General features: G+C 48.8%; 1 protein-coding gene across 2 annotated transcripts in view; it reads right to left on the bottom strand.

The window, feature by feature from the left end:
* IMMP2L (inner mitochondrial membrane peptidase subunit 2) overlaps positions 1-22,012 on the bottom strand; it is a 476,087-nt gene that overhangs the window by 263,014 nt on the left and 191,061 nt on the right. The gene's annotated exons all lie outside the window — the stretch shown is intronic.

The raw sequence follows: 22,012 nt of genomic DNA, 5'->3' as shown, positions 1-22,012 counted from the left end.
TAAGATCATGTAACAAAGCACACATCTTGATGCGACACACCTGGGCCATGCCTCCAACTGAGTCCTTGGCACTGACGGGGACAGCCGTGGCTGTAACTGGCTGTGCCCCCGAGCTGGCTGTGCATTTCGAGCACGAAACACGGCCAACGGAGGAGGAGCAAGGTTGGAATGGTGTCGGTGCCTTGTTTCTCCACCGAGCACTCTAAGTACTCACTTGCACTCTTGAAGAAGACATTGGACCTATATAAGTATGTGCGTGTGTCCACAGAGAGACGGAGGTACATGCTCATTTCATGGCAGAAATGCAAGCCTTGTTCCCCTCCTTTCTCAGACAAATAATCATATTTGCTTCAATGACTCCACTAATCTCTCTTGAGCTCAGTGTTCCCCGTGGTCTCCTGGCCGATGGCTCGGGGTTACCCGCTCTTCTGCACGGCCTCCCCATGAGCAGCTGTGCATTTCATTAGCCACCGTCCATGCCTGAGGCCTGGGGGCGCATGAGCACGGATGGCATTGACTCCTGAGGAAAACTGACTCCCCACCTGGGAGCTGCCCTGTGCCTGAGCCAGGGCCAAGGTGCGAGAGGAAACTGCCTGGGGGAATCCTGAGCAAGCCGGCGGCCTGGCCTGGCCTGCAAGTGACTTGAGTGTTATTCCCTGTGAGATGCCAGGGCCACCAGCCACAGCACCTTGGCAGGGGAGACTCGGCCCGCATTTGTTGGACTCAGTAACGGACAGAGAGATGGCCTCAGTTCTGTGATACCCACCTGGGATGATCCAGCTGATAGTTTCATTCTTTTCCCTCGAGATCTTTACAATGTCTAGAAACATCTAACCACCCACTTGCATGGATTATAGAGCACACAGAAAATCTCTGGCCTTACAGAGATTTAATCAGTAACACCCAACATGGGAGAGACTTTGTATAGAACAACTGACTTGGTTTCTTCAACAAAGAAATCATAATGAATAAGAGAGAAAAGGAGAGAGAGAGAGAGAGAGAGAGAGAGAGAGAGAGAGAGAGAGAGAGAGAGAGAGAGAGAGAGAGAAACGTTGATCTGCTGCTTCCCACACAGGCTGACCGGGAATCGAACCAGCAACCTCTCGGTGCATGGGACGATGCTGCAATTAAATGAGCCACCAGGCCAGGAGCCTTTGTAACTGCTTGAGCTGCTAAAAGATGTCTTAATTTGCAATGTATGCCTGGCCTCTCGCTAAGGACAGAAATTAGCCAGTCTGTGCACAGACTCAGCTTTACCGAGAGCTACTGTAAAGTCGGAGCCATGTCTTTCTCTCCACTGCACCTTCTTAGAACCATGAAAGAGACTGTGAAAATGCAAATAAAAATGCTTCAAGTTTTGCCCTGGCGGGTGTGGCTCCGTTGGTAGGGTGTGGTCCCATGCACCAAAAGGTTGCTGATCTGATTCCCAGGTTGTGGGCTCAACCCCCAGTAGGGGACGTGCAGGAGGCAGCTGATCGATGTAGCGCTCTCCATCGGTGTTTATCTTTCTCTCTCCTTCTCCCTCTCCCTCCAAAAACCAACAAAAATATTTTTTTAAATGCTTAAACTTTTAACACACATATATCCAGTACTTTTAAGGAGATCTATATATTTTTCTTTCTGGTACTTGCACAATAAGCACCCCAATTTACAAGTCTGGGACACTATAGAAATCCATTTTCTGCCCTGGCTGTTTTGGCTTTGTGGATTGAGCGTCGGCCTGCAGACCTAAGGGTCCCGAGTTCGATTCCGGTCAAGGGCACATGCCCAGTTTGGGAACTTGACCCCCAGTGGGGGGCGTGCGTGAGGCGGCCAGTTGATGATTCTCTCTCATTGATGTTTCTCTTTCCCTCTCCCTCTCCCTTCCTCTCTGAAATCAATAAAAAGGTATTTTTTTAAATCAGTTTTTCATTGAATGACTGCTTCTATCCATTCAGCATGAATTACTGCCTTGTGAGTACCTTTCCTCCCCACTGCACAGCCCCCTGTATCCGATCTAGTTAGGCGGAGCAGAAACCAAAGCACACTTCCCAACACTCATTCGCGTGCTTTGAACTGGAAACTGCCTTGCAGACCGTCTTCCTGTTCCATCAGATCACTCCCCGGTCGGACTCCTGCTAACGAGGCCGCGTGTACCCCTGCTCTTGCTTTCTGTGGGAAAGGAAAGGTTCCCACTCATTTCTCAGGACAATGACGCATTCATTACCTAATCTTGTTTCTCCGCCTATTAAAAGTGAAATCCATTGGCCCTGTTGTGCCACGCTATTATATTCAATAGTCGGCTTGAAAAGTATTAAAAATGAAATGAACGCTTCTCTGAAATACCTTTCATGGAGGTTTCTAAGGCCCGACTGCCTCATCCTTTCTGACTTGTCCTGCACTGACTGGCCAGCCACTTATGTCTCACTTAGATTTTTAAAGTCCCGTGAGAAACGTACTTCATGGGAGGTGGCTATTACATGCATGATGATCCACCATGTACATGTTGTTTAGGAAAAATTATAAGCATCACATCAGCCAAGAGCATATTATTTTTAAAACACGATAAAAAAAAACAAAAATCAAGAAAGCCCACACTTCAACATGGAAAAACAAAATGGTTTTTGCCACTGATGTTGGTAGACCTGACTTTTGGACGAATTCCAGTGCGGGTGGGCAATACAGGCTACAGTATCTACACTGAGTGGCCACTCAGTATATATATTAGAGGCCCGGTGCATGAATTCGTGCATGGGTGGGATCCGGCCAGCCTGGCCAGGGGGAGGGGCCATGGGTGGTTGGCCGGCCTGCCTGCTGGTCAAACTCCTGGTCGAGGGGACAGTTTGCATATTAGCCTTTTATTATATAGGATATACATTGAGTGGCCAGATTATTGTGCGTTCAGAGATCATAATAATCTGGCCACTCAGTGTACACACAGGGATTTTAATTGGAATGTAGAGCCTCGGTGCTCTGAGCCTTAATTGCTGTGAACTAGGGATTATGGGTAAACTCCTCAGTAGCAATTCCAGCTCACATTCACACGGGAGACTGCTGGGACAGGAAGCCACTGAGTCAGTCATTCTGAAAAGTCTGCCGGGGGAGGGGCACATTCAGAGCTGGAGGGCAAGAACGCTGCCCCCCCCCCCCCCCCCCCGCCCACCAGGACAGCGCGGCCTTTCTGCTTCTGGCTGGTTTTGAGAGTGTCTGTGTAACACTTCCTCACGCGCAGCACAGCCCTCACCCTGCGTCCTGCCTGTGGGGATGGCGACACCGGCCCTGGGGGACCAGGGAGGCTGAGACGCTGGATCTTACGTTGGGCTCTGGCTGGCTCTCCAGGGGGGATAAGAGCCCCAGACCTGCTGGCCCGCTGGGAACACAGGAGCTGAGGACTATCCTGTCTCACAGGCATGGTGTTCAGACCTGTTCCTCGAAGGCTTTATCCTTCTGGGACGTCCTGGGACTTTGCTAAGTAAATGGACGTTTGTAATGAGCCACCTGCGCTCTCTCCGACCACCCCTGGGCCAAGGGAAAAGCCTTGCACTCGGATCCTGTCTCTGTCTGCCTCCATGTACATAACCGTGTACAGGTTCATGTCCAGGATCATCCGTGGGCACCATTCTCTTGTGTATCGCCTACAAAGGGGACAACAAAGCCTGGTGACAATTTCCTGGGGTGCAGCCATCATTAATTGACCTGGAAGACAAACACACATAGACTGGCTGTTCGCTATTAATCTTTTTGTTTGTTTTCATGTAAATAAGATGCTGATCTTTGTACCCTCCGAGGACCTGGCACACAGCGGGGAAAGACTAAGTCCTAGAGGGCAGGGCAGGCATGTGCTTTATGAACAATGAGGAGGGAGCTTTAAGAGACTCCCAGAAACTGGACTGGAATCTTGCTCTCACCGGGAAGGCCTGAGGCCCCCTAGCTGCCAGGGATGGAAATGGAAGTCCAGAGTCCACACACCAGGCTGTGGCCTCTGTCTTCTGAAATCACACTGACCGTGATTTACTCCGACTGTAGAAGTAGCTCAGATCCCTTCTCAACAACATTTGAAAACCATTTATAATAATTCCAAACAAGAAAACGATTAAGCACACTCCTGTGGCCTAGAGAGAACATAGCCAATATTAAGACTAAATCATTAAGATGTATTTGGGGCAGTTTTTCTCACATAAAACTGACAACATACAGGATATATTTATGGCTACCTTTTCATTTCACTTAGCGTTACACTGTACCTATAACTTTTTAAAGTGGATGTTGTTTCCAGCTTCTTGCCATTTAGAAATAAATGCAATATAAACATTATTTACAGAAACCTTTGTACACATCTTTGACTATTTCTATAAAATGAATGTATAGGTGTCAATGTTAGCCTTGATGAGATCCCTAAACACCTGTCCAGGAAAACTGCAAGCATTAGACTTCCCAAAGAGAGAGCATTTCACCTTAAAAAGAGAAGCCCATTTGCAATAAAGTTTAGAAGACAAAATCATCTTATCAAATTTTGCACATATAGGATATTCTAATTTTTTTTAAAAAATGTTTTCACCCAGCCAGTGTGGCTCAGTCACTCCATGAACCAGGAGGTCACGGTTCAATTCCCAGTCAGGGCACATGACTAGGTTGCAGGCTCGATCCCCAGTGTGGGATATGCAGGAGGCAGCCCATCAATGATTCTCATCATTGATGTTTCTATCTCCCTCTCTCTTCCTCTCTGAAATCAATAAATATATATATTTAAAAATAATATTACTGCATTTTTTCACATCAAAGAAAACACATTCCATTATTTTCAACTCTTTAAAGTAGTCTAATGATGGATCGATAAATAGATACACACACACTCTCTCTCCACACAACGTTGCATACAAAATAACCCAACACCAATGACAGACAGCCCACACACAATGCATGAGGGATTTTTAATTGTGCAACATAATCCATTTAGTCCATTAAGACTAAACACTATTCGCCTCACACAGGGAGTAGGGGCGATTAAGCTTGGAGGTAGTTATGTGCTGTTACAATTGCTGAGTATAATTTTAGAATGAAACACTGTTATAAAATGCAAATTTAACTTCCATCCAAAATGCTAATTTTTCACACGGCACTGCCTGCAGTTATTTAGGGCCCTGCCATATTCCCGGGTGCTGTCCAACATGCTAGGATACTGTGTCCAAACAGGTGAGAAGCCATACTGTACCCATCTTCCCCAAGATCCACTCACACATATGCCATCGGGCAATGGATAACAGACAGGACTGTGTATTCCAGTTTCCTAGAATTTTCAAACTAAAGAACAAAGACGTTTCTCTAGAGGAGATTGTAAGCTTCCACTTCACACTCGTCAGCCCAGGGACAAGACAAAACCTCATCTGAAATCAGAGACGGGTCTAACCTTTCTCCACCAGATGTTTTATAGATCCACCTAAGTGCATTCCTGTCGATAAAATGAGCATGACCGAGATTAAACTGAGACTATAATCTTCTTTAATAAGTGTATGCTAAATATCTAGATACTCACTCCTCTGAGTCTCATAAATGCACTTTTAGAAATTCTAAATGTGGTCACATATTATGCATTAGCAGTTGGAAGTAAAAACAAAACAAAACTCATTTTACAAATCATTTCCTAAAGCAGGAAATAAGGCCTCTTTCTTTGTTAACCTGGGTGAGTTTTGACCCCCAGGAGACTCAACTACTCAGCTGAGAAATCAAGGCAACTTCCAGAGCCGGAACGTGGATGGGACGCTGACCGGTGGACTGGCCAGGAGGGAAAGGCCACCGAGAATGAGCCGTTGGCTCTGCAGCGTCCCAGGCGGCCACGGCAGGGGCCACGGCCCAGGAGCTGCAGGCGCATCAAGGCGGGGCCTGTGGCTGGAAGGAAGGCTGAGGCGAGGGGGGAGCCGTGAGACGGGAGTTTCCCGGACACAGGTAAGAGCTGAGGCCTGCGGTCACTTTCAGAGACACCGACAGCTCGGGGAGTGACAGGTTAAGTTACAGGTACCTGCAGACAGAGAGGCAGAGAATGCAGACAGCCCCAGCGATGACACCGCTCCGAACCCGCCCTGCTGCTGGCATGGCGACCCACCAAGGTCTGAGGCCCCGCTGCGCCCAGGTATCATGTTGCCCGCGGCGGTTTCCTGGAACTTGGGAAGATTCTTAAAACCGGCATGTGATACACCATCCTAGGATACGAAAGGACAGGGATTTTGCCCTATAATCAGGCTGTTCTGAATGGCTTCGGTTGCCAAGAAAGCAAGAGAAGTTTCCAGGATGTGTTTGACTACATTTCATGGGCCCATGTTTGCCTCTGGAATTGGTGTAAAAATGCAAAAGGTATCTAAGTGTAAAGAAATGAGTGCAATCAACCTTTTACATGAACACTTCGACAACCCTTTTCTGAAAAGAAAGGTATGCCTTTAACACACACACACACACACAACACACACACACACACACACACACAAGACCATATGGCTCACGTTGATTTTAAATCACTGTGTGTCACATTTTCCCGGGAGGCATGTTCACTACTGTCCCTCCCAGAAATGACCGGGAACGCACGAGGCCACGGCGTCTGCGGGCTGCTCCCCCGGAGGGCTGTGCGGACGGAGGCCTTCCTTCTGCTTTAGGAAGTGACTTGGGAATCCCCGATCCCCAGGGAAGTGATATTTGAGTCGCCTCGTGTTATAAATAGCACAGCAAGTATTTAAATATTTGTCTTTAAAACCTGGAGAGGCAGCAAGAACCGCAAAGGCACAACCTGGGAGCGCAAGTCACTGCAGGCTCTCTGGCCTCCACGTCCGGGGCTCCCGCTGCGCTGCCTCAGAAGGGAACACGGTCAGTCTAACCAGGGGTCCTCAAACTTCTTAAACAGGGGGCCAGCTCACTGTCCCTCAGACCGTTGGAGGGCCGGACTATAGTTTAAAAAAAAACTATGAACAAATTCCTATGCACACTGCTAAGGCGGCTGCTAAGCAGGACAGTCAGCGGCGGCAAAAACACCCGGCGGGCCGGATAAATGTCCTCGGCGGGCCGCATGTGGCCCGCGGGCCGTAGTTTGAGGACCCCTGGTCTAACCTTTATGGGGAACACACCGCACTGGCTTCCGCTGTTTAAAGGCTATGGTCCTCGTGTTTATAATCATAAAAAACCTGGGGAAAAGGCTCAAATCCTGACGGCAGCGTACCAGCGTCCTGAGCAGGCCCCAGTTTGCTGAGGACCTGTCTTAAGATGCTCCTTAGACAGGGAGGAACATGGGCAAGTTTTCTCTTCCATCACAATCCCGCTGCTTCAAAAAACATCAAGCAACTTTTACTAAAAGCGGATAGAAATGTAACTTAAACAATATGAACTCAAGAATTAAGAAGATTAAGGGCCAAGTAAGAAAGTAAGGTGAGGGGTGGGACATCTGTGATTCGAAGGAAAGAATGAGTGGGATGTTGTGGGCTTAATGGAACCAGGGCCCAGGCACTGGGTCATTTCTCTGCCTTAACAGACACCAGGGCTAATGTCAATCAGAAGTAACGCACGCCCACCATCCACGCCCAGGAGAATTTCTTCGGCGAGGTGAACACAACTGTTGTTGAGACCATATTTTGAAGACAAAGAAATCATACACATCACGTGCCCAGGGGTATAAAATGTAAGGAGATTTTATAAGATGAGGAGTCCACCAGCGGAGTCCCCTCTACTCCAAGTTCTTTGCAGAAAGGAGAGAGGAATCTTAGCAGCTCTGGTTATAACTGACTAGTAGCCCTGCGCACGAATCCGTGCACCAGTAGCTCTCTGTGGGGTCTGGCCGCTCCGGGCCCACTGCCCAGAGGCTCTCTGCGGCCCAGAGGCCCATCCACGCCCTGGCCTGGCCAGAGGCCCATCCGCGGCCAGACATGAAATGCTTGCCTTGTCGCCGCGGCGATGAAGCAAGCATTTCACCGGCCGATCATGCTGCCCGCTCTCAGCAACCGCCCCCCCCCCCACCCAGGACTGGGGGACTCTGGCAGGGCTGAGAGGACTGGGCGCCACCATCTTGTGGCTATGGGCGCTGCCATCTTTGTGACGGAGTGATGGTTAATTTGCATATTACCCTTTTATTAGATAGGATACTGGACTCCATGTTGAACTTAATCCACAAGGATGCCATCTCTCCTCTCTGTCCCTATTGCATCCACATGGAGTCGTACATGGTATAGTGGGAAAGTATTTTTCAAAGGCAACATGCCATTATATTCATTAGAATCAGCCTGAAAACAAACGACCAAATGGCAGGACACACGGGGTGAAATGTGGGAAGAGCCCCCTCAGTGATTGCCCATGTGCATAAAGGAGCTCCTGCTTTCTGTACGGCGAGGCAGGAAGGTGCCTGCTGGGGACCTGTCACGCACCAGATGCTACACACAGAGGAACAGCGCACGCAGCCAGTAGGAATCCCAGCAAAGCATCACTGGGAGCTCAGGTCATAAAAGCCGCAGGAGACGGAGGTCGCCCGCAGGAGTGTGTTCTCTGCAAGCATTCCCCGGGACGCCGGAGCAGTGAGACTTTTAATACCCTCAGTCTTCTTCAGATGGAACTCGCGAGGTGATGGTGTCTCAGAGCGCAGCCTCTCTTTAGACAACATAAGTGCTCATCTGTCAAACATTGCATTTTCCTGATTAATTTTTTACAAAACGATTTTGGAAAACGTTTCCAAATCAACTTCCTACATGAATAACATTTTAAGAATCAACAACATATGAAAATTAGTATCTGATGCAAAGAGGAAAATCAAGAATAAAAAGATTCTATAACTAATTGAGAAGCATAAGGATTACATAAGGTAAGTTTTATATTCTACTTTTTTAGTTTATATTGACTTAATTTTTATATTCTATTCAATCATGTTATAGTTAATTCATAGTCAATAAGGATAGTACATTATCCTATATAATAAAACCCTAATATGCAAATTGACTGAACGGTGGAACAACTGGTTGCTATGATGTGCACTGACCACCAGGGGGCAGACGCTTGATGCAGGAGCTGCCCCCTGGTGGTCAGTGCACTCCCAAAGGGGGAGCACCGCTCAGCCAGAGCCAGGCTCATGGCTGGCGAGTTCAGTGGCAGTGGTGGGAGCCTCTCCTGCCTCCACTGCAGGTGGGTGGTAAGGAGTGAGAGGTCCCGGACTGCGAGAGGGATGACTGATGGACATCACCCATGGGGTCCCAGACTGTGAGAGGGCACAGGCCAGGCTGAAGGACTCCCCCCACCCCCCACCCCAAGTGCATGAATTTCGTGCACCGGGCCTCTAGTAAAATGTGAATAAAATAATCCCCTCATTTAATAGGCCAAGAGTCTTATACCCACATAAATTAACTTGCCAAAGGCCCTACTGCTCACCCCTAGGCCCTAAGCTGCTTGGTGACACTGACGTTGTGTTCATTTCCATCTGGGTCCTATATTGAGATAGTGTCCGCCCGGCATCTAGTAGGATCAACAAGCAATTCGCCCTAACTGCCTTACTCTTCAGCTACTTAACCACAGAAAGAACAGTAGGATCACCATTGCCACCCACCCACAAGCAAAACCCCAAACAAAATTTCAGCTGGAAAACGGCAGAGGTGTGACTGTTTCCCTCGTCCACATGATCCCTCTGCTGCGACACCCCCGCGCCCTGGCTGGCATGCGCATGGCATCGTTTCCCCCTGGGGATGCGGGAGACAGCCCATCTATTTCCCAAGAGAAGTAGCACTTCACTCACCCAGCAGTTTGATGAAATGACGAAAGAGCAGCATCGCATGGGAACTAAGAGCTTGGACTCTGGCGAGTTTCGCGTGTGGCTCCGGCCGGGCCTTACCACCGAGGTGACTAGTTACAGAACTTCTCTTTGCCCCAGTTCCCTCATCTGCGGAAGGTCAGTACACACATCTCGTGGCTGTCACAGGAGCATCTGAGCTACCACCTGCACAGGCCGGGGGACACACCTGCCAGGTAACTCTACAGAAGCACGTGGAAAGCAAGACCTGCAACACACATGCTCTCGGGGCACAGGGCTCGGAAGATGAATGCTCTCCCACAACAATTAAAGGAGGACCGAGGGCAAGTGCTCCCTGGGAGCAAACGCTGCTGTGGCAAGGAGGACGCTGAGGTAATCCAATCACTGATCACTGGCCCCATTCGGGCCTCTCACCCATCCAGTTACACTCAGCTGATGCGCCACCCCGCCGACTCCCTGGGGATGCTGAGAATGCTAGGTCTGTGTCTGCATAATAGACCGAAATCACGGCACAGGGAGCGTGGGATCTGCTCAGAACCACCACGGTGCTTTGGGGAGCTATGCACCCCTCCTTTCCTCATGGTGGGTAAGTAGTGAGCTGGAATCTCTGTCCCCTGGCATGTTTCTCATATTACCAGGAGAACAAGCCGGGAGTGGAGAGTAACCCAGAGTAAACGGGATCAAGAAGAGCCGAAGGTTTATTAATCGCGGAGCATCGCTATTGTGGAATTGCAGATCACACGTGGAGCAAGGAGCTTAGAAGATGGTGATAACATCTAAGAGAACCACAAGGAATAATCAGCCTTTCTCTGTGATGACCTTCTCATCGCCAAAGCTTCAAACGATTCTAAAAATATCTACCTTGTGGTGATGCTAAATAGACGAAGGTAACAATCTTAACCATCTCTTAAAGCGAATCCTAAAAACCAACACTTCGCATAAATATGAGCCTTCCCTGGGCATCCACGTGTGTGGACCTCCACCCTTCATTTCTCCCTACCTGCCTCAGAGAAAGGGAAACCGCACACGCACACGCACACGCACACGCACACGCACACGCACACGCACACACACACACTCATGTGAGAAGATTGTTTTAAAATCTCGGGATCCAGCCTAAGTCTCATTACAGGAATGTGATGATCAACAGTGACCTGGCTGTGAGCATACACACTTATAAGAATCCTGTCTCACAACTTAACAACCTGCCGACTCAGTCCTTGCACATAACCTCATTGATCCTTACCAAGGGGACAGGCAGGTGGGTAGCACAGACTGGAAAATTGAGGCAGACCGGGGTTTAATGACTTCCTCCGGGAGAGTGACAAAACCTTGTCTTCTCACTCCCGATCCAATGCATGTCCCCATGGGTACACACAGCTGTAATTAGAGCCATCATCTATATGTTTGTCTTATGTTTTATTTTTAAAGCTCCTACCTCACCCATCGCAGAAACACAGAGCTGGTTTCCAAGTTCACGAAACTTGTAAGAAACAGACAGCCTAAATCTGTTGGCTATCGTTTGCTTATTTTTAAATTTCACTATTACATTCTCCCTGCCCCAGAAAATTCTATTACCATATGAAAATCTATTAACCAGCCTGCTATTGACTCTAGTAAAACAATTATTGGGGGGAAAAGACAATGTAGCCCCATAAAACATGTGACTGTCAACAAATGCAATTCATTCCTGGCACAGATGCACACATGCAAATTGCTGAGCAAGAAGCTGAAAGATATTTTGAAATCAATGCATATGCAGTAAATGGCTGCTGAGAAATACAAAGGCAGGGAAGGTATGCATATTGAAAGCTTAGTATTGAAATAATTCCTCTAAGTGGGCTAGACTTTCCAATAAAAAATAAAAAGCCTACAAATCACGGCTAGATAACACTCCTGGTGAAATACGAGGCATACAGTAGCCACGTAATTGTTTCTTATTGCCATAAAGATCCTTTACATTTTATGAAAGCAAAGACTCAGCTCTGTTAGACTGAAAACAGGTATTTAAGAATGTATCAGAAATAAGTAAAACTCAAAACAAACTACTGCCTTCATGTCTCACAGCTCCCTAGAAATTGCTTGCCTCCATGTCTGGCTCACTCAGTATGAGAACCAGCAGAAGGTCAAGGGCAATTTGTACTGAAGCGCCAACGCCTTCCCCATCCTGACTCAGCCCATCCCAACCAAGACCTTTCCTCACCACCGGGGAGGAGCCAGCGGAGCCAGGCGATCCCCATCTGGTGGCTCAGGGGGAGCTGAGGTAACACTGGAATGCCTGGCTTCTGACACAAAAATAAAATCAAATAAAGTAAATTAAATAAATAAATAAATAAAATAAATAAAATAAAGCCTGCGTTTGAAGCCACCACTCATCATTAAGAGATTAAAAATGTTACCTTAACAAGCAATAGGATCAGAAACATTCCTACTTTTGAATTTTAAAACTTAAACTTAAAATCCAATGTTCATTCAGAAGAGATCATGCACACACACCCCATCCCCCCATGTGCCAGGGTGTGTGTGCATTTGCCTGGGTCTTCTCTTCCTTTCACTGTGAAAGTGGGGTCACACTGACAATCAGACGAGATAAGGGGTCACCTAATACCATGAGTGGGACATTAGCGGAGTAATCTGATTCCTTTCCACTTACCATTTCCAATGAGCGAGGGATATCTACACTCACACGAGAACCTCTTTCCCGTGAATCACAGAACCACATTATGAAATTGTGCTGAAATGAAATGGACTAATTATTTTCAACTCAATTATACACACCTATTGATAATGCCTCTAATTTTCTTTCTTCATTTTGGCTGCTTTATACAGAATATGTGCCTCACTTACAAATTAAAGAAAAATATTTAACACATTGTATATTAGCTTCCTCTGTTTCCAGGATAGAAAAATGCTATGCTGTAAAGTTAAATCCAGCACATTAAAATAACGTATATTATGGTGCTTGGCGGATGCTATTTGAAAAGAGAAAAGCATATTTTGCTTTTACCACCACCACACAGTATCCCATTAGCTCCATGCTATCTATTATACCATTGTGACTGTATTATCTTAGCATTATTATCACTATATGTAGACCTATTTAAATATAATTAGGAGTATACATTACCTAATGCCCTTATTACCATATTACTTTTATTGCTAGTAGACAATTTGCACATATGTTTAAGACCCACATAATAAGATCGGCTTAGGGTCGCAGAGCCCAGTTTCCCCGTCTGAGGTCGGCTGGAGAATAATAAATAAAGCAGTATCTTCCTGGGTTTTCCAAAGTAAGGATGGATAATATTTCCCCTGCACACGTTCTATGCTTCAAATGACTATTTCTCTACCAGTGTCCCCCTTTTCACTATTCTGATGTTTTCTTATTTATTTATTTACAAGAGGCCCGTTGCACGAAGATTCGTGCAAGAATAGGCCTTCCTTCCCCTGCCTTCGCTCCCTGCTGCTGGGGAGCCTGCAGTCCTTGCTCCCGGCCAGAGCACTGTTCCTGTAGCTCCCTCTGCCCCCCTCCCTCCCTCTCATAGCAGGCATCCCGCCCAGCTGCTCTGTGCCTGCATATGCAAATTAACCCGCCATCTTTGTCAGGTTAATTTGCATACTCACTCCTGATTGGCTGTGGGCATAGCAGAGGTATGGTCAATTTACATGTTTGTCTATTTTTAGGTAAGATGCTACAGGAATGTAAGCTCTGTGGAGACCTTGCCTGTCTGTTCATCATTACCTAAATACTGCCTAAGACAGTAAGTGTCAATGACTAGATGTGATCAATGCATGGATCCTGTGTTTAAACACCCCGAAAGGTTGGCATGGTGATGGTTTGAAAAGGAGATAGAGAGGAGCTAACACCCCCAGCTTCACCCCCAGGCTAAGGCTCCACATCCGCAGCTTCTACTGGACAGCACAGCAGTGAGTCCAAACCCAAAGGAAGGCTCTGTTGCCCTCAAACTTGCTGTTGAACTTGACAGTTTTGAATGTGGCTCCTGGGAGGAACGCAAAGGTTTTCTAAAACTCGAAACAGATGGCCAGCTTGACCCAATCTAGCTTGTATGCCACAAACAATAACAAAACATGGCTCAGGTCTTCCAATAGCGTGCTGAAAGCAAACCTGAGAGGCAAGAACACCGAGGATTCCTTATTGTGCCTTACACATTTCCGATCACTTCTTATAGCTAAAACCAATAGCTATCAATGTGGTAGCTAGCTCATCTGTCGCTTTAGACATGCTCAAACATTGCTTACATAGAGAACAGGTCATGAATAAAATTATTTGGATTCAAAAGCTTTAAGAATGGCCCGGCCAGCATGGATCAGTGGTTGAGTGTAGACCTAGGAACCAGGAGGTCATGGTTCGATTCCTGGTCAGGGCACATGCCCGGGTTGTGGGCTTGATCCCCAGTGTGGGGTGTGTAGGAGGCAGCAGTCAATATTTCTCTCATCATTGATGTTTCTGTCTCCCTCTCTGTCTTCCTTCCTCTCTGAAATCGATAAAAAATATATTTTTAAATAAGCTTTAAGAATACATATTTCAATAGGCCCAGCCATTCCATATTCAATAAAAGAAATAAGCGGAAAAACAAACCAGAAGATATTTTAAGCTTCCCTCCTGTAAGTGGCAGAAAAGGAAATGAGTGTGGAATTGCTATGTTAAATGCAGAATCTTACTCTTTCCCTTCAAGTCCCATCCTCAGTACGGCCAATCCTATTTACTACCCATCACTTTTAACTCAACTGTTCAGTGTGCCCAACGGAACTCTGGGATGGAAGAATCCCCCACTGCCGGGCGATAATGGCACTAATGACCCTGAACCCTCTGTTTCCAGTTCCACCAGCCCCAAGTAGTAGCACTCTGGGGTCCTGTGGGATCTGAGGAAGGAGCAGCTGCTCCAAGGTCTTGGCAGGAATCAGGGGCAGAGGAGCCCGGCTCCTGCCCCGCCCAGCCCCCCAACCTTGAGGAGTCCAGCCCCCCAACCTCGGGGACGCATTCCAGTCAAAGGAGTCTTGACTTCACAACAGAGTGGATCAGTTTATTTATCAAGTGAACAAGAAAAAAGGAAGCTAATAAGTGTGAAAAATGAGAACTAGGAAAGAAAGCATAAAGCATCCCCAGGGATGAAAGATGGGGCTAAGGAAATAAAAAGCAAATCATGTTCCTGGGAGAGAAGCGGGCAGAGGTGGAGGGTGGAGGTGAGTGGTGTGCATCAGGGCAGCCATGATTTTAAGATCGGATCCCTTGCAAATAAGAAAGATAAAGGCTGACCCTACAGATATGCCCAATGGTCGTACAAGCAGGCACATGAGAAGGAAAATAAGAAAGCTCAGGCTTATTCTCAAGGGTTTAGATTCTCCCAGGGATTATCCTATATAATAAAAGCCTAATATGCTAAGTGTCTGGTTGTCAGGTCATCTGTTCAACCAATCAAAGCATAATATGCTAATGATATGCTAAGGCCGCTCAACTGCTCGCTATGATGTGCACTGACTACCCGAGGGCAGACAGTCAACCAGTCACTCTGGCCTGCACTGACCACCAGGGAGCAGATGCTCCGACCAGTAGGTGAGCTTGCTGCTGAAGTCCAGCTGATAGGGACTGGGCGAGATGGGCTGGACACACCCTGGAGCCCTCCCGCGGTCCCTCCCCAGCTGGCCAACCTCCCGCACCCCTTCCTGGCCCTGATTGTGCACTAGTGGGGTCCCTCAGCCTGGCCTGTACCCTCTCGCAATCTGGGACCCCTTGGGGGATGTCAGAGACCTGGTTTCGGCCCGATCCCACAGGCCAAGTAGAGAGACCCCACTGGTGCACGAATTCATGCACCGGGCCTCTAGTAGAAACTGAAAGGTGGTCCTTGGCAATTCCCTAAGCACATCAACCCTCCACTGCACTGTGACATGAATGCCAAACCTTTCAGGCACCGACTGGCAGTTTTTTCCTAGATTGGTGCCTTGTTAGGGCACATCAACTTCTATATTAACAATTATTTACACATAAATGTACAGTACCATTTCTATTAAATGCTATGACCTATTAAGTTTTTAAAAGTGCATCTTAAATGTTTATTTCGTGGCTACATCTAAACCACAAAAATGAAGAAAGCCATTCTGTTCTACTTAACCCCATGCTGCCTGCAGACCGATGATGTGATATTTCGAATAAGTGATAATGTATAAACACGGAGTTTTTACAAAATGTTTGTTAAAATCACGCCAAGAGAACAGCTCCATGCTGGAAGGGAGGCCAGCCATTCCGACGGGGGCTAATGTGAGCCTTCGGGAGGAATGTGAGTCAGCGACTCAAATTTAGCTCTGACTACAAAACAAAAACACGCTGGAAATTCCATAAAGATCAAACTCATTAAAGTACTTAATTGCCTCTGAGTAATTATGGAAATTGGCAAGCTCAGTAAGGAAACAAGTCTTTTCAAAAAGAGTTTATATTTGAGACCGTAGCTTCCTCCACTGCATTTCATGGGGAGCCGCTCTTATCATTTCAGGTCTGATACTGTTGAGTGTCCAGGGACTTATGAAGGTCAAAGACCACATGGCCTGTCTGGCGTGGCTGAGTGGTTGAGCATCAACCCATGAACCAGGAGGTCACAGTTCCATTCCCTGTCAGGGCACATGCCCGGGTTGTGGGCTCCATCCCTAGTGGGGGTTAGGGGGAGGGGGCATGCAGGAGGCAGCTGATCAATGTTTCTTTCTCACGGATGTTTCTGTCCTTCTCTCCCTCCCCACTTCCTCTCTCTGAAATCATGTGTTTTTTTAAAAAAACATATTTTTTTAAAAAAAGAAATGTGAAATCCATGGTTTAAAAAAAAGACCATAGGCATCCGAGGCTGGACCGGGACAGGGCAGCGCTGCACCCTCGGGCTCACAGCCGGCCGCTGGGTGCGCGAGCCCGGACAGCGAGGCTGCGCCGCCCTCTCGTTAGCGTGGCCTCTCGTGCGCCAGGATTTGGTTGTTGCTGCTAAAAGGGACCTTCCTTCCATCCATCGGGCATCTTTGCAGATCGCATTGGCCCTGTGACCTCGAAAGGGCAGAAGGCCTGGACCAAGAAACAAGAGATCCTGGGAAATACTGACCTTGAAACAAGACGGGGCTTGAGGAGCGCAGGGAAGAACGTGGACCCTGGAGGCGGATGGAGAAGGGCTTTGCAAAGCCCAGTTCTGCCACGTGCGAGGCGGCGTGTCTGGGAGGACGGGAGGGAGTGGCTGCCTCCGCTCGGTCGCCATCTCTGAATTTATAAAATGGCAGCAAGAGCGCCTCCTTTGCACGGGTGTCCCAACAACAGGGGGCATATACGGTGTGTGGCTCATTTGTGAAAATAGGAAGTGCCCGGCAATGGTAGTTACTCTGCTTTATATCCGATGAACTGCATTCGTCCCACGCTATGGTTCACCGCGTGCTCCGGGCGTGTGAGGAGCCACGGGAAGCCAAGTGCACTCCAGGGTCCTCTGGAGGGACATCAGGGTTCTGCCTTAGGAATCAAAAGGTAACCGAGGGCCAAGAGAGCAAATGGAGTCCATAAGAAACGCTCTGCCGCGTTCTCTAATCCTCCCTCAAAGTCATCTGCACTGCCAATCTCCACATAACAGTCTCAGAGGTACTACTATTTATAAAAATTATATTGTGCAGAATAAATTACACTTCGTGGTCCATCATACCGAGGTATTGACAATTTGAAGTCAGTGAGATCATGAAAGATATTCGATGTCTCCACGCTCTGTTAAACAAGGACATACCCTGTTCATCTGTGAGCACTGAAAACACTCCCCTCCAGCCCTAGCTGGTTTGGCTCAGTGGGTAGAGCACTGGCCTGCGGTCTGTAGGGTCCCGGGTTCGATTTTGGTCAAGTGTATCATGCCTGGGTTGTGGGCTCCATCCCCAGTTGGGGGCGTGCAGGAGGCGGCCGATCGATGATTCTCTCCCATCATGGATGTTTCTATCTCTCTCTCCCTCTCCCTTCCTCTCTGAAATCAATAAAAATATATTATAAATAAACAAGCAAACAAACAAATAAAATTCCTTTAAAAAAAATAAGAAAACACTCCCCTTGAGAGAGTGTTTGGAGGTTCTAGCCGGGGAGCTCAGCGACTCCTACCGTAACCTTGACCCAAGAAGGTCCTCTCCTCTTCCACACGGCGCACGGCTTCGGGAGGGACGCAGGTGGAGGGGCGAGGGAGGCAGGGGACACCCGCTCGCCAGCCAGATCAGCCGCGTCAACCCTGCCGATCACTGGGGTGACAGGTGTCACAGCCCTTGGCTTCTCCTGCTGCTGAGCTGCTGGCCTCGCTGTGGCTACAGAGACCACCGGGAGCACCTGGAGCAGAGAGGATCAGGGAGGCAGCTCCCCAACCCTCCCTACCTCCCATCCCCCCACCCACGCTGTAGGGCTGGCAAAAGAACACCCCGCGGGAAGATTGCCGAGCGAATGGAACCCCAAGAGCAGTGTCACTTCCGGGGTTCCCTCAAGCAAACCCCCCAACACTGCCACCCACTGGCTACACCAACATTCAAAACTATGCAGAGATGCGAAAATGTGTGTGTGTGTGTGTGTGTGTGTGTGTGTGCGCAGGTGTGTGTAAGCCATGGGATCTGAACTTAGGAGTACCCAGCGAGCTCACGGAAAACCATAGTAACTGTACCCCACCACCCACCCCAGAGTTCCCCAAGACAACACCGGTGTGAGATATGGGGAGAAGCTGTGATCAGGAGCACATAGAAGCGTGCTGGCCGTGGTCTCTCGGGACCCGGAGCTGAGGGGGCCACTCAGAAAACAAGAGGAACCTCCCGCTGTCCCCCGGCCTCCCCCAACCCAGGCCCTGGAGTCCAGTCCTGGAAATCAGAGGCCTCACTCAAACACACAAGCAGCTGGGGGCAAAGGCGCCCCGGAATCTGTCTCGAAAGCAGAAACGTGGCCTCCTAACTACTGAGTACCGTCCCTGCTTCCACGGACCCCGTTTCTTCACGAAAAGTGTGACCTGCGGCAGGTGCTGCCAGGGAGGGGTCAGCTCCCGTGAGGATGGGCCACGCACCCCGCACCGCGCCGAGTCCCGCAGAGCCCCCGGTCCTTCCCGGCCTCGGATCTGTCCTCAGGCCCTCCTGGGGCTCTCGCCTCCCTGGTGACCCAGGTGCGGAAAGTAATCCAAACCCAAGATGCACCGCCCCGTTCACCCGACCTCGAGCCCGGGGCACGGGGCGCTGAGCGCGAGAGCCTCCGGCGCACGTTCCACGCGGGGACGGCTCCAAGCGGCTCCTCCGGTCTCCAGCCAGCTCAGCTAACGGTGATTTGTGTTAAATCCTCACCCAAGATGAGGGTGTGTTTTTTTAATTTGATTTTTAGAGAGAGGAGAAGGGAGAGGGAGAGCGAGAGACATGGACAGGTCGCCTCCCGTATACACCCTGGCTGGCATTGAACCAGTGACTGCTGGGTGCATGGGGCGGTGCAACCACCTGAGCCGCCCGGCCAGGGCTAAAGGTTCCTTTTTCTTTACCTCCAAGCCACCCCAGGATGGGGCGGGGGCTGGGTTAGACGAGAAGGCACACTCCACCCCGTAAGAGAAAAGGGTGCCCGTCCTCATGTAATTTTGCTCTCGTGGCTCAGTTCTAACATATGTGTGCGAGTATGAACGGTTTTGTTCACCAGACAAACCTCGGCGAGCCACTGCTGTGTGTGTTCATAAGGTCCTTGTAGCCGGATTTCCAGTGCAGATTAAAGCGACCAGTTGTCGCTGTATGAAATAATAACTATGCACACACTGTCTGTGGCGTACATTGCAGAGCCTCGTCCTACCCCATTTTTCCACTAAATTGAATGTCTGGCCGACGCTAGGCGCTCTGGTCGCGGGCCTGGCAGGGGCTCGCTTTATCATCTCCTTTATGTCCAGGGCAGCGGGATGGTTATTATTTTTATTCCTCCAAGCTTTCTAACGACTTGCTCTATTTTTCATGTTCAAGGTAAACAATGACATCGGAGGGAAGAAACAAGGTTTTCTCTGATTGTACCAGTCCTTCAGGCCTCGGTTTAAAATTAAATCCAGCCTTACGATTTGGCCAAATTTGGGTTATAGAGCGCCTTCATTCATCATCAACTGTACGGCTGGTCTCGCCAAAAGTGAAAATTATTTTTGTTTTCCACAAAGTGTGTGAAATACATAACACACACACAGGCCGGGGAAATATTTCACTCTTTGATGCACCCACAGAACAGAGAGAAAGGCAGGGTAGGAGTCGTGGCTGAGAGGCTGGGCCCTGGAGTCACACTCCACTCCGTGTGACTGAAAGGTCCCGGTCCTTACAGCACACCTGTCCCTAACGATGTGGGGCCTGGGCAGGTGACACGCTCCGTGGCCTTGGTTCCCTCTAACGGTCTGGCTCCAGGAGCCGCCTCGCCACGCCGATGGCAACGCTTTCAACCAGGAGCCTGAGAAGTTTTAAAACGGCATCTGCCTATCGAGTCGGGCCCTGACCTCTTTTCCCTTCGATTGTCAAATAAAAACATGACCGCAGCCAACACAACGATGGCGGTCCGGTGTGAACGCCCTGGCCTGAACCATACACATACAGGTCACATGGCAGACTTGCATCTTAGTGGTCACGTCACATAATAAGGTTGAGTCTGACTGGTTAAGTCCTGGTACCAGTCGTCCCACTTAACCAAGTCGGGATGCCCGTGAGCATCTAACAGAGTCCGACACCCCCATCATGCCGGTCCTGCTTAGAGCCGGCTTTGAAGAACACAGAGGATGCACAGACGTGACAGAGAAGGTGAGAAGGAGAGTCCCCGGGGCATGAGGGATGGCCTGGCCCCCCAGTTTTCAGCTTCAGGCAGTTAAATGACTTCATACAATCTACAGCGCGCTATTTTTCATTCTGAATTTTTAAAATATTCTTGGCAATGTTCCTACCCCGAACTGCAGGTGAGAAAACCAAGGCGAAAACAGATGAGCCGTTCTTCTCGGCCTCGGGAGCCAGGGCCGCCCCATCACTGCAGACAGAATGCACATCTGCCAGCAGGATTCTTCCAGAAAGACACTGAGCTCTATGACTGGGTAAAATGCGGCCGCTTAAACACACACCCATACACACACACACTCCACATACACACACACCACATACACACACATACACACACACCACATACACACACACAAACACACATACCACATACACACACTCCACACACACACACACACACCACATACACACACACACTCCACATACACACACACCACAAACACACACACACTCCAAATATCTGTTTCCAAAAATTATTGGTTTCTTGTCTGGCGGTATGGCTCAGTGGTTGAGCGTCAACCTACGAACCAGGAGGTCACGGTTCGATTCCCAGTCAGGGCACATGCCCGGGTTTCGGGCTTGATCCCCAGATTGGGGCATGCAGGAGACAGCCGATCAATGATTCTTTCATCATTGAAATTTCTATCTCTCTCTCCCTCTCCCTTCCTCTCTGAAATCAATAAGAATATATTAATTTAAAATAAATAAATAAATAAAATACTGATTTCATAAAATTTCTCCCTTTCATGTCAGTCCATTTTTAACTCAATACACGAGAGGCCCAATGACTTATGAAGCCATGGCTGTCTTTCTTTCTCTCTGGCACTGAGTTCTACCTGGCCTGCTCGGCTGGCACAAGGGCCCACAGCATCCTCTGGACCTCCAACCTGGGGCCGGCTCCGGCAGTCCCTGTGCCACGGGGAGCCCCTTTAGGGCGGGCACCAGACCTTGGCAGCTCTCCAGGGTCTCACGGCTAGAACCTGGCCTTGTGGCTGTGCACTCAACATTTAATGAACTGAGTACTGTCCATCTCCGTGCAGCATGCTTTCCTAATTTCCATCTACCTCTGATAACCATCACCCCGTTGGCTCACTCGTATGTCTCCTGTTTTGAGCACAGCCTCGGGGAAGGGCCCCAGAGATTCCGGCAGCAGCAATCCCTCCTCTGGGCCACCGCCTACCTTTCCAGCATTAGCTACTTCACACGGTAAGTGTTTGCTTTCAGCACTCCCTCCCTCTTCACAGGTATGAGCTCCATCAACGCAAGAATCTTCCCTCACTTATCACTATCCCCATGCCCAGCACAAGGCCTGATACACCGCAGAACTCAATACATGTTTGCACATGACGGTGCTTATCTCTTCACACCCCAAAACACATATGTAGCCAAAAAATGTTAATCGGTATTTGTTTCTAAATAAAAAAGTAACACCTGAAACACAAACATTGCCTTTGTGAA

Source organism: Eptesicus fuscus, chromosome 14 (genome assembly GCF_027574615.1).
Source record: "Eptesicus fuscus isolate TK198812 chromosome 14, DD_ASM_mEF_20220401, whole genome shotgun sequence".
NCBI lineage: Eukaryota > Metazoa > Chordata > Mammalia > Chiroptera > Vespertilionidae > Eptesicus > Eptesicus fuscus.
The sequence above is the reverse complement of the archived record's forward strand: the minus strand, read 5'-3'. Positions and strand labels throughout refer to the sequence as shown.